The sequence below is a fragment of the Zalophus californianus genome, chromosome 4 (assembly GCF_009762305.2).
Source record: "Zalophus californianus isolate mZalCal1 chromosome 4, mZalCal1.pri.v2, whole genome shotgun sequence".
Classification (NCBI taxonomy): Eukaryota; Metazoa; Chordata; class Mammalia; order Carnivora; family Otariidae; genus Zalophus; species Zalophus californianus.
The window spans coordinates 133,425,174-133,434,993 of NC_045598.1; positions in this window are offsets into that span (position 1 = coordinate 133,425,174).

Here is a 9,820-nt window from a genome sequence, read left to right on the forward strand (position 1 = left end):
GCCATAAATCATGGGTGATTTGAATATAGTGTATACTTCTAGTCACTCTCTATTACTTTATTACTTAATAACTAAATTAAGGAGAGTAGTTCAGGTTCTGGTAAATTCAAATGATCTAAGGGATATTACTGTTTTTATCATTGGTAGTTAATACTAGTGGGACTCAAATCCTATAAGGAGAAGACTGTGAGAGCCATCAGCCCATTCTTTAAAAGAGCCAAAAGATGTGAATAGGGTGAAGCTTATTGTTCAGGTGTATTGGCCTTCTTTGGGACCCTAAAAATAGGAGATAATGTTTCAAACTTGAAGGAGGTAAATTCAGGGTAAAGAGTAGAATGAATGATTTATATAGCATATGGTATGTACATGCATCTTGTTGTCCCAGGAAACTATAATGTTAAGAAGCTCTGTGATATGATGGTTAAGAACCTGAGTCAGACAGAGCTTATACAGAGTCTGGATTGCAGTAACTTAATATGTGATTTTTCGCAAATAGCAGTCTCCCTAAACCTCAGTTTGTTGTTTTTTAATCTGAAATATTCAGAAAATAAAATAGTCGATTGATTAAAGGTGAGGCCATTAAGGAAACAGGTTAAGAGCAGAAGCTCCCTTTACCTTCTCTTCTTTATGTTTTTAAATCCCAACTCTGTGGCTTTCTGGGTAAATCAATATATGTATCTATACACTAAACACAGTGCCCAATATATATACTCTATCTATAGTATCTACCAAATAAGTATCTACTAAATATCTATAGTATTTACTAAATAGTAGAGTATCTACTAAGCAAGTAATAATAATTGTTATTATTTTAAATTTGCATGATTAGTTTTAAGTTGTTCTGTTACTGAAGTTAGAATACTTTCTTGACCCACGAAGCCTGGCTACCACAATTTTTGCAAGTATTTTTGTTACCAATGTCAATATCCCAAACATAATACGTGGTTGAGTGATCAAACCATGTGTAGCATTTCCAATATTTTCATTTCTGTGCCTCACACATAAAATCTGGTAATATTTCTGGGTCATTTACCTTCCACAGGGGCATGGCTTTCCTTTTCTTACTCCTGGAATTCACCTTATTAATTGATCGATGAACACATGTGTGTTAAACACTTGCCATCTAGTGAATACCATACTTTCTGCTCTCGTGGAGTTTACAGCCTCATGGGAAAGGGCATTGAGCAATTTTCTTACAAAAAAGTATGCTGGAAAATGGAAGTACAATCTTCTGGGGAGCAATACTAGGAGATCTAACCTCACCTGAAGAGTCTGCAAAAGCTTCTCTGAGAACATGGACTTAAAGCTGAGCTGAGAAGTATGTCATGGGCGGGAGCGTTATAGATAAACGATAATGCTGATTGATGTAGCCCTGCGGGAGGAGAAGGCCAGTCGTTAACATCTTTTTCACCAAAGGATAGATACTCTCCAGACCTATTTTATACCCTCAGGGAAAAAAATCTCTGGGATCCATCCTTGGTTGCAAATATCCTCTTCATGCTCTAAGTTCTCTGCCAGAAACAATTCCTGAAACACCATTTTTCCTTGTCCTCTTCTTTCCCTGTTAACTTTGCACTGGATTTTTTAATAGACTTTACTTCCTAGATTTAGATTTGGACTGTTAGATTTATAGAAAAATTGAGAAGATAGTACAGAGTTCTCATATACCCTACACACAGTTTCCCTCAACACCTTCATTAGTATGATGCATTTGTTACAATTAATGAATCAATATTGATACATGATCCTTCACTAAAATTTACACTATATTCAATTTCCTTAGTTTTTTACGTTATGTCCTTTTTCTGTTCGAAGATGCTATCAAGGGTTCCACGTTAGATTTTGCTGTCATGTCTCCTTAGGCTTCTCTTGGCTGTGACAATGTCTGAGACCGTCCTTTCTTTTGATGACCTTGATGGGTTTGAGGAGTACTGGTCAGGTATTTTTTTAATGCCCTTCTACTGGAATTTGCATAGTGTTTTACTCATGGTTAGACTGGGATTATGTGTTTTTGGAAGAACACAATTGAGGTAAAGTGCCATTTAATCACATCATATCAAAAGTGTAAGCTGATAATATCAGTATAACATCCCTGTTGATGTTGATCTTGATTCTGGCTGAAGTAGCGCTTTCCAGTTCTCGCCACTGTAAGGTTATTCTTTTTGCCCTGTTTCTACACTACTCTTTGGTAGGAAATCACTATGTGCAATCCACACCTAAATAGGGGGAATCACTCCCCCTTCTTGAGGGCAGAGTGTTTACATAAATTGAGATTTTTTTTTTGCATAAGAGGTTTGTCTCTTTTCCCCATTAATTTATTAATTTATCATTTATTTATATCAGTATGGACTCATGGACATTAATTTTACACACTGCATAACCCAATAGTATTTCCTTTATTTTGTTGTTCAAATTATTCCATCTTTCAGCCATTGTGAACTCTTTTAGTTGGCTTCTGTGTCCCTTTGGCATACCCCCATTAATGTAGGTTTTCTTTTTCTGAACTTCTGGCACTACAAATGCTCTGGGTTCATTTTATATATTTGCTGCCCCAGTCCTAAAATCAGCCCTTACTCCAAGAAGTTCTGGTTCCTTTTGCTGGAACAGGTATTAGAAACCAAGATCTGGGAGCTCAGTGTTCTGCATTAAACTGTAGTAAGGTGCAGCTAGTACACCCATGAAAATAACTGCTGGTCCAAATGCACAAAGCATAAGAGAAAACAGAGCTGACCTAATGGAAATCGGGCAAAGAGCTTCTCATAAATAATAAACTCATTCACACTTTTGCCTTATTTGGTTGGTCAGTATTAGGAGTAGAGTGCTGTGAACAGAAGCTTATGTTCTTGTTACTCCACATCAGGAGATTTTAGTTACATGCCAAAGGCTACAGGTAGTGGAGTTTTCATAGATGATCACTAGAGGGTTGAGATCAGATGAGAAACAACCTCGGTAAGATAAAGCAGTTCGATGCAAAATCCAGGGACCGACTCGGGAACGTTGGGTCACAGAAAGAACTATGAAATTGAAGTGGAAAATGGAAATTTTAAGGTATAAAAAAAGAAATACCTGAACTGAAAGTAAATACAACTTATTGAGCTGAGATTAAAAGAGATGATAAGAGAGATTAAAAGAGATGATAAGAGGAAGAATGAATGGGAAAACAAAGGGGTCAGATGTTAAGATAATAAATTGTGTCAGTAAAGGACTTTTGAAAAGCATAAAGGAGGGAAGAATCTGAAAATAGAACAATCTTCAGCAATGCAAGATCTCTTGTCTAGTTAGGGTAACCTACTGATGTGGGGAATGAGTAAAGAAAATCCAGATGGTACATGGAGGATGGACTGGGTGAGGAACATAGAATACTCATTATAACTGTGGGCAAGACTACTACATGGCTTGTGGCCCAATCATGATTTTTTCAGACCTAATGATATTTGGAAACAATCTTCAAAGCTATAGTTAACATTTTAATGAAGTCTGTCTCCATTAGATTTAGATAATAACACTGCAATTTTCTTTCCTAACATATATCTTATTTATTGCTTTATTGTACATATTTAGTTTAGACATGGAAAATATTTTCTGAGGTCACTGATGCTTTTCAGTAACGAATGAGCCCAACAAGAGGATTATGTTTCAGATAACTGTGTGGAAGTCTAGTCTTTAAGCACTTGCTTTAATGTCTATGATCTGACATTTGTTTGAAAAGATATTTTCGATTGACAGGTACAACATCACATGCTTTTCCTGAATTCTGATTTCTGATAATTTTCTCTACAGAAGTATTTTATAAATGACCATTCTTATATTTGATGCATCAACAAATACAGTTTTCAACCTCCAGAGATATTTAGCAGATTTGTATTATCTCTCAATTAGGTAGGGAATAGCTTACATGTCAGGATAGCATGCATCTGTCAAGTAAATGCTGGGCCAGGTTTTCACTTTTCCTTTACAATGGACATTAGAAGTAAAGAAATTGGCTCACCAAAGCTGGGCAATGGACCTAAAGCTGTTAGTGTTGTATTCCCACACCATAAGGTTCTGGGCTGTGCCATTGCTGGAGTCTTGCCCGGGATTGGTTTGGTTTGCAGTTTGCACTGCTTTCCTGGGGATTCTATGGCATGATGTATTCCTTCCAAGATGACAGGTCTTAGGGAAGTACCATTAGCTCTCATCCTATTTCATCATATACAATATGACTCTATCATGTAATTTTGACATGAAAGATATTGACTGGTAGCCTTCCTCACATAGTACCATACCAAGTTTACATTTGCAAATATTTAGAAAAAAAATTGTTAAGGGCAGCCAACTTAGTATCCTTAGAAAAAAGAGTGGAGATTTAGATGTGATGTTTAATGTTCAGAGAGAGAAGATAAAGAGGTTGAAAGTGTGACATTCTTTGATGATATTAGAAATTTGCATTTAATAATTGTGGCAAAATAAGTATTACTGTTAGGCTTGTGTTGTTGTAGTGTAATAATATCAATATTATTGAATTGCTGTAAGTCATTGAAAGATAATTTAGTCCATTTTTCTGATTATGAGTAAGACAACATGACTCCTTTTTAAATATTCTTTCTCTTATTAAGAGAAACTTTAATAATGATGGCCATAAACATAGCTAACATTTATTGAAATTTTTGCAGGTGTGATCCATTGTGCTAAGCACTAAGTGTGGATCACCTTACTTAACCTCTGAACAATAATTTGGGTATGTAATATCATTATACAAGTGCAAAGTTTTGGCATTTTGCCAAAACTTTCTTGACTACAAATGCCTAACAGACCTTGTGATTATGAATATTTTTTAAATTCTGAGTTAATCTCTTCTATTTCACTATGAATGTCATTTTTTTTTTCCAATTAGCGGTAGATAGGAGGAATAGTGGCCAAGACACTTCCAGTTATGGATGAATAAGTCATGGGAATAAAAAGTATGACAGGGAATGTAGTTGATATTGTAATAGCACTGTATGGTGACAGATAGTAGCTACACTTGTGGAGAGCATAGCATAATGTATAAATTTTTCGAATTACTGTGTTGTATACCTGAAACTAATGTAACATTGTGTGTCAACTATAATAAAAAATATTTTTTTCAGGGGCACCTGGGTGGCTTAGTCGATTAATCATCTGTCTTTAGCTCAAGTCATGGTCCCAGGGTCCTGGGATCGAGTCCCTCATCAGGCTCCCTGCTCAGCGGGAAGCCTGCTTCTCCCTCTCCCTCTGATCCCCTGCTCTTGCTCTCTCTATCTCAAATAAATAAATAAAATCTTTAAAAATATATATATTTTTCAATGCAAAAACCCACTGAAAATATCAGGGAATGAAAAGTTTCAGGAAACAAAAGAAGTTTGTAACTTACAAACAAACAAACAAAAATAATTGAATTATACCCAAAATACCTGTTAAAAAGAGTAAAAGAGAATCAGGCAACCTATGGAGATCTCCCTGTTAAAAACAAGACAACTGGCACAAAGTGGAGTCACTTATGCTAAATGCCACACCACCAAACCTAGACAATACTTAATTAGTTTTGGCTTTCGCAGAAATGGAATCTTAAACCAGTCAGTGAGGAATCATCTGGTCAGCACTAGTGAAGAGATCTTGCCTTATAGACCCCTTCCATCCCCTAAAGGAAAGCGACCTTATTGTAACTAATCTACTTTTGCTAGTATAACTTCCTTGTTCCCTCTTCTTTCTACCTATAAAAGTCTTTTGTTTTGTACAGCTCCTCAGAGCTCCGTTCTGTCTGCAAGATGGGATGCTGTTCAATTCATGAATCATTGAATGAAGTCAATTAGACCTTTAAAATTTAAAAAATAAGAGAAATAGAGACTGATACAGTATATATGTTATATTAACTCTTTATAATGCCTTTGTAACAAAAGTGAATAGAACTTGTCTACCTTGTCTACAGCTTTTATACTGGGTATTTTCTCATCTTTCATGAAGCAGGTAAGAATGGGGAAAATAAGAATGGGTCAGGAAGTTCTGTATCTAGCGTCCAGGCTAGAGCACTGAACTTGCTTACTTGTAGGGCATAAAGTGTATCTGGACTAACCACTACCTCACACACCCTACACCCCAATTTTTGTTAAAACAGTTGACTTATTTACCTTCAAGGCACCATGTAGTTTACTTTAAGGTTTGAGTCTTTGCTTTTGTTATTGTTTATTTCCTTCAAAAGCCAAAGATTAAGTCATTGTTATGAGAACAAATTAGTCATTTTTTCCTCTCTAGCCAAAGCATTCTTAATCACCAACCCATGGGCTAATAGTGAAAATAAATGACAGATGTAGCAGTGCAATTCAAATGCAAATATCAATGCCTCCCCCTTTTTAAATGAAACTATAAACACAGTAAATCTTGTACTATTCCGAAACTATTTTATAAGTATTTAGACTAATCTCTGATGACACTCCAATTTACCAAAGTTCACGGAAGTGAGATCACTATATAACCTTATTTTCAGAACAAAAATAGGCCTAACCTGTCATCACCTGTCATCAAAAATAATTTTTAAGGACCTAGACAATATAAATTCCATGGTAACAGGGACTGAGTTTCAATCATGGCTATACCTTCAACATCCAAAGCATACCTTGAATATTTACTGCATGAGTCAATGAATGACAGGAAAAAAATAGGCTGTGAGCAACACATTTTATTCTGTTCTCTGGGTTGGTGCACACTTAATGTGTTCACTCATTCATTTATTTATTAATTTCACAAATTCTGTTTTTGGTTGGATTCTGTGCCAAGCACTGAGGATATAGCTATGAAAGCTATGAATAAGGCAGGGATTGTTTCTTACCTTCTGCTGCTTATGGTCTGGTCTTATTTCCCACTAAAGAAAGTCTATTTTACGTCCACATACTACACTGAACGTTAAAAAGCCTTTAAAGGTCTTGTTGAATATCTCCAGAAGAAAATCACAAACATATAATTCCTCTAACTAAATGCCTGTTTTTTTGTGTTCCACTGAAAAATATGGTCAAAAATTTTTTGATTTGTCCATTGCTGTAGGCTTAGAGCCTAGAACATTACCTTTCCTTTCCTAGCATATAGTAGGTAGTTATATGAATAAAGAAAAAATATGGGAAAAAATAAAATGTATTGAGGGTCAATTGTACTAAATCCTTTAGACATGATCTCAACATAGACATAAGCCCAGTCAATTTTTAGATTGTTAATCTTAATTTACAATTGGGGTAATAAAGTGGGGTGACAAATAAAGTAACCTTGCCAAAACCATACAACAGACCAGTAATAAAGCCTAAATTCAAACATGGGCTGTTTTGTATCACCTGATTCACAAGCTTACTTTACCCAATAAACCATGAATCCTCACTTGCAATTCCTGCCAGAGGTTACCTTTTGGTTTTCTACTTTAGCAAGTTTACAAAAAGGCTATGTAAGGCGCCTGGGTGGAGCAGTTGGTTAGTAGACTGCCTTCGGCTCAGGTCATGATCCTGGAGTCCCAGGATCGAGTCCCGCATCGGGCTCCCTGCTCAGTGGGGAGTCTGCTTCTCCCTCTGACCCTCCTCCCTCTCATGTTCTCTCTCTATCATTCTCTCTCTCTCAATAAATAAATAAAAATCTTTTTAAAAAAAGGCTATGTATTTTGAGCTATGCCATATGCCAATGATGTTAACCAGACAAAGCTAGGTGATGTAGTAACAGACACCACCATGATTTTTGTGGCTAACTTAAACAAAAGTTTATTTCTTGCTCATGTAAGGCCTGCTGCGGGACCAGGCACTCTCCAAGTCATTGGTTTTCTACACAACAACCTGTGACCCAGGCTGAGTGACATTTTGCCACCTTGTCCTACACCACAAGCAATACACAGTCTCATCATTCAGAGGGGCAGGGGAAGAAAGCATGCAGAGTTGCACATCAGCTGTTCAATGCTTCTATTCACTGTCTCTGTTCATATTTCACTCACCTGCCAGATCATACAGCCATGTTCAATTTCAAAAGAGTAGGGAAGTGTGATTCTTCCACATGTCTGTAAAAAAAGGACATCCATATTGACAAATAGTTGCCATGTCTACCAGACCAGCAAACCTGCCTGTGTATATATGTCTGACTTTGCTAATGTTCTGTATTTAAAAGATAGTCTGATAGCCCTGCCTTTTCTTATTTAGCAATAGAGCCCCTTCTACTTTACAGATGGAAGCCCTCTCAATAACATCCCTATTTAAATGCCTTTGTGTTTGCTTTTTATGAAAGCAATGCAGTTAGTACTGAGAAATTAGAAATTATAGATAATCCAAAAAAAAAAGTAATAAAAAGAATTACCCACAAAATTACAATCCCACTATTCTTTTAACTGTAGCTTTTCCTAGCAAGCACTCAGGAAAATGATGGCATGATTCCATACTTCCAGCAGCTGATCTGGGAACCCTGGCTGGTCCTCAGAAGAGGGTCCTTCAAGATTCACTGTAAGTATCCCGAACTTTAGCCCAGAAAGTAGAAACACCTTTATGACACATGGTCTATTTTTAATTTAGACAAACGACCACATTTTCTTCCTTCTTGTATAAATAATTCTACTTGAAGTTGCATACAATTATTCTAGGTGTGTCATATTTCAATTTAGGATTTTACTCAGTCTTTTTGAGCCATTTACATTTTATTGCATTTCTCTTTTAATATTCTCATTTAATCGAGAACAGGAATAGACATACAATTTGTTGAAAAAATGGAATTAGAACCTAGGCCTTCTCCCTTCAAGTCTCTCTATTTTTTCTATATCAAGATATAAAATAAAATTTTAATTAAGCCCTCTACAACTAAGGTATCACTATGAAATAGTATTGTTAATTAATTTAATATTCACACACTGAGTATTTTCCATAAGGCAAATAATTTGTTAGAAACTAGAAATATAAAGATGAATTATACAAAGCCCCTCTTTTTGAGAATTTCATTATCTGATAGATTTATATACAGAATATAATACTGTGAAATAAAGAAATAATGTTTTATAATATAGCACTGAAAAATATTCTTTTTTAAACAAGATTTTATTTATTTTATTTTAGAGAGAGAGAGAGAGGGCAAGAAGAGGGAAGAGGAGCAGAGGGAGAAGGAGAGAATCTCAAGCAGACTGAGCACAGAGCTGGAGGTGGGGCTTGAGCTCAGGACCCTGAGATCATGACCTGAGCTGAAATCAAGTCAGACACTTAACGAAAGGAGCCACCCACGTGCCCCCAAAATATCATTCTTTAATACGTATAACAGTGGCTTTTTTAATCCACTGCTCTACTGTACTCTATTGCAAGTTGATATTAAAATTTGTAATGATCTTTCTTTCCCGGTCATATGTCAAATATTCATTTTCATTATGGAAGAAGAAGCATTTTAGATACTTCTTACTGTTTTGATCTGGTTATGAATTTGTTCCAACATTCATTTCTTTTTTTCTTTTATGGCATCTTCTAGAATCTTAATCTAGTTTCTGATTATGTTTGATGTAGTCATTGTCAAGTGCATTTGATCTGCCAATGCAAATAGAACTGAGGTGAGCCTGTTGAGTATATAAATTTTTTTTTTCCAATGTCTTTGACCAATTAAGTAGTAAAACACAGTGGTGGTATTTTGTTTCCTTAGTGACCTGGAAATACGTTGTAAGTTAAAAAAAAATGTTTCTAAAGTGTCTTGAAATTTATTTCTAGAATTACTGTGGGTATTCTGACTTTTTCTTTTTGGGCCACTTCAAATTTTGACTTAAAAAAAAAAAAAAAAGAAAACCCTGAACATGTTTCTTTTCCAGAGCTGATCAGATTTTGCCAACTTACAGGAT